Below are 4462 nucleotides of genomic sequence, written 5' to 3' on the forward strand. Positions count from 1 at the left end.
CGTTTCCACGGCAACGCGGCGCGCGCCCGCGCGGTCGGCGCCGGCTTCCCGGAGCGCGGAAGCGAGAGAGGTGCACCGGAGTGCACCCGCGCTCACAGGCCGGCGCGTCCACCTGCGCGCTCCTGCCCGCGCGAGCGTCTGGAACGCGGTGGAAGGCTGGGGGCTGCCGGACCTCTCCGCGTCCTGCGGCAACGCGCCACCAAACTCCCGCCTCCGTCCCTACATGCTGGACTGTGAGCAAAACAGGAGAAAAGCGGGTCAAACGGTAACGAGCAGGGAGGGAAAGCTGGAGGCCAGTGGGGCCAGTCTCTGCTTATGCGACGCTGAGTCTTAGAAACTGCTCATCTTGTCCACTTCTCTGTGTTGAAGCCGAACTTGTGGGCTCTTTCCGCCTTATTCATTTATTCAGCTTTTCACTTATTCAGCAAATATTTACCGAGTTCCCATTTTGTGGAAAAAATAATGTTCGACACTGGGAATAATACAAAGATAAGAATCCCCTCCCCGCCCGTAACCTTCCCGGCCCTGAAGGGCCTTAGAGTTTGATGAGGAGACACTTAAACCTTTGCGATATAACCCGAGATAAGTAACAAACGAAACCCCCTATCCTTGGCCTTCGCTTCTGCTGCTCTTCCAAGTAAACACCATCAGGACTAAATCTAGGCTTTATTTCTTTCAAGAACCCTCCCGTGACAACTTGCACCCTTCCCTCTTCCAGACAGCGTTAGGGCCCCCTTCCAAAGTCGTGTATTCTGTTGATTTTGTACTGTGTCCCGTAGTCTAGACTCTTGAGCTCTTGGAGGCAGAGGCAATGTAATCTTGGCCTTGTATTCCTCAGCACTTGGTGCTGATAAAAGTTTGTTTTGGACAAACGGATGTCCCCAGTCCTATGTTACCTCTCTTACAGAACTTTTATTCTCTCATGTTACAGTGTATGCCTCTCTTCTCCCCTTGCATTCATTCAGGAAGTTATCCATTGACTGCCTGGTGTGTTCCAGATGTTATGCCGAGCTCTGAGCATGGAGTGGTAACTTAAAACCAGAATAGTCTTTACTCTTACAGAGCCCACTTGGAGGGATAGACACTAATCAGACAAATATTGATACATGTAAGATTGTAACTGAGTTGTGTGCTACTGTATCAGTTTTTGCTGTGTAGGAAACCACCACAAAACCTAGTGGCTTACAGCAATGCTTTAGCTAACTCGGGATTCTTTGAGTGAGCTGGGTGGTTTTTCTACTTTGGGTCTGCTCAGCTGGGCTCTTTCATACATTCCTGGTCAGCTGGAGGGTCTGCTGGTGGCTGGATGATCTAGGATGGTCTCGCTACCAAGTCTTCTGGTGGGAAGGCTGTCAGCAGGGGCAAAAAAGGCAACATGTTAGTAGCCACTTCTGCAATGTGACACAAGTACTAAGGAAAAATAGATGACACCAAGAAAGCATATACTGAATATAAACGTTTGTTTTGAACTATTTGGGGAAAGGACTAAAGTGACGTTTGAGCTGAGATCCAAAAATTGGGAAGGGGGTAACTAGGTGAAGAGGGAAGGAAAAACAGTCCAAAGAGAGGGATAATACAGGCAAATTGCCCTCCCCTCTCCACCCCATTCCCATCTATACCTCAACTTCATGTTTCAGGAAATGGTACCAACCTCCAGCTGATTGTTCTAGTCAGAAACCTAGCAGTCATCCTTTCTTTTCCCCAGGCATGCTGGCAGTTCTCACCTGTTCTACCTCCAAAACGCATCCTGAACCATTCCTTCTTCATTTCTACATCACCGTAATCCAAACTACTGGCATCATTCATCTTTACTGCAAACCCTTCTTACTGGTCTCTTCATGTCCATAGTTACACACTGAAATGCAAAATAAAAGATGTGGGTCAGATCATGCCAACCTTTCAGAGCCTCTGCTGGATGTGTCTGAATGTTTGTGTCTCCCAAAAATTCATATGTTGAAATCCTACCCACTAAGGTGATGGTATTAGGATGTGGGGCCTTTGGAAGGTGCTTAGGGCATGAGGGCAGAGACCTCATGAATGGGATTAAGTGCTCTTATACAAGAGACTCTGGAGAGCTCCCTAGCTCCTTCTGACATCGAGTACTGAGCAGACGGTCTCAGCAGGCACTGAATTGGCCAGTGCCATGATCTTGGATCATGAATTGTGAGAAGTAAATTTCTGTTTTTTTTTTTCTATGCTACCCAGTTTGTGGCATTTTTGCTATAGCAGCTCAATGGACTAAGACACACTCCCAGTGTACTTAAAATAAAATTTTAAATTCTTACTCTGGCTATTAAGGCTGTATCTCACTCTTGCCTACCTTCTCTCACTGCCCCAGTGTGCTATAGCTACAATATCTTTCTTTCTGTCTCTAGCATATATCTAGCTCATTTCAGAGTCAGTTTTGTGTTTGTTTTCTCTGCCTAGAACACTCCGTTCTCATATCTCCACATGCCTGGCCCCTTTTCATCATATAGAATTCTACTTAAAAGAGACCTAGAGAGTGAGGCTTTCTCTGATCACCTAGCTATTACCATGTCACCCTTTTTTGTTTCCTTTGAAGCACATGCTACTCTCTATTTGTTTATATGCTGTTTGCCTCCCATGACTAGAATATATTCTCCATGAAGCCAAGCACTTTGCTGTCATGTTCATGTTAGATTTCCCATACCACCACAGTCCTTGACTCATAGTAGGAACTCAGTAATTAGCTGAGTTTGCCAGTGAATGAGTAAGTGAAAACCCCATGACAGAGGGAGCATGGTGTGTGTGAGGAAATGGAAGAAAACCAGTGAGGCTGGAGTAGAGGAAGTGGGCATGATGATATGTGTTGCAGTGGGAGGGTAGGTTGGGCCAGGTCTTGTAGGGCATCTCGGCCATGCTAAGGAGTTTGGTCCTTGTAGCCTTAGTCAGGGTTCTCCAGAGAGAACCATATATATCGTTTTCTTATAAAGAATTGGCTCCTATAATTATGGAGGCCAATTCCCAAGATCTGTAGTCAGCAAGCTGGAAACCCAGGAGAGCTAATGGCATGAATTCCAGTATGAAAGCTATTAGGCTCAAGACCCAAGAAGAGCTGATGTTTCTGGCTGGGTCTGAAGACTGGAAAAAACCAAAATCTCAGCTCACACAGTTAGGCAGGAGGAAATCCCTCTTCCTCAGCCTTTTTGTTCTTGTCAGGTCTTAAATTGGTTGGATGAGGCCCACCCACATTAGGGAGGGCAATCCCTTTTACTCGGTCTACCAATTCAAATGTTGAGCCCATCCAGAAACACCCTTACAAACACACCCAGAGTAATGTTTAGCCAAATGTCTGGGCATCCTGTGGCCTAGTCAAGGTGACACAGATTAACCATCCAAGTCCTTATCTTGGTATCTATGTGAAGATATTGATGTGCTATAGCAAGGACTATCTTATTCATCATGTAACTCATATCTTTTAGCAGATGCCTCATATATAGTATAGTAATTGTTGAATAAATATATATTGAAGTGCACTCTTTCAGTCTCCACCCAACGTATGGGATGGATGTGTTCTAGGAACCCTTCTCCTGAGGTTTAGGCTCTTTGATCTTATTCTCCTGTCAACAGACATTTCAAAACATGCATCAGTACAATTGTTCTCCAGTCTTTGCACTGCTTGGAGAAACTTTCTTTCTTATAGGCTATACTTTCTCCTAGGACACCTCTCATAGAAGAGGAGCTGGGGGCCTGGGGAGGCCAAGTGCCATGGCCAAGGTCACATGATGAGATAGTAGGGGAGCTGGAATTAAATCCTTTGTCTTCCCTCTCTCTCCAGTGCTCTTTCCACTGTACCAGGATTCACTCACCCCCATTATGCTTTTTTGAAAAGTTATTAAACAAATGTAAAAATAAATAAAGTACTAAGTAGTCAATGAATGTCATTTCATGTTTGGAATAAGGAGAGGGTGTGCCCATCATTGGCTGTAGCATTCCAAAATCTCTCGGGATTATTGTTCCAGGTTACAAGCAGTGTAACCTGACTTTTCTTAAACTACAACTGCCTTTTCATAAACTACTATATGATATTTGTATATTTATTGTGAAAAACAGCACAATCTTATTTTGTATACAATTGAATAAATTCCAGTGCGGGATGGCTTAAGAAAGGTCCAGTGGAGACAAAGTTACATTAACATCATTCACTCATTTATTCAGCCCTACTTACTGAGAACTCATCATGTACCAGATGCTGGATTTACCAATCTTTAATCCAAGTGCTCTGAATAACGTGGAAAGAGACAGCTATACACATAACTTGATCATTAAAAAATTTTTCTATTCTTTCTTTAGAACTTTAGAGGTGATGATGTTTAAATTAGATTATTTTATTTAAATTCTGTTATTATTTTGTTAATCTTTCTCCTCCCCTATCCTTTTGTCCCATTTTATTTTTTAAAAAATATTTATTTATTTTCCTTATGTTTTTCTTTTGGCTGCG

The sequence above is a fragment of the Monodon monoceros genome, unplaced genomic scaffold (genome assembly GCF_005190385.1).
Source record: "Monodon monoceros isolate NGI ecotype Baffin Bay Population unplaced genomic scaffold, NGI_Narwhal_1 Super_Scaffold_14, whole genome shotgun sequence".
In the NCBI taxonomy this organism is placed as follows: Eukaryota; Metazoa; Chordata; class Mammalia; order Artiodactyla; family Monodontidae; genus Monodon; species Monodon monoceros.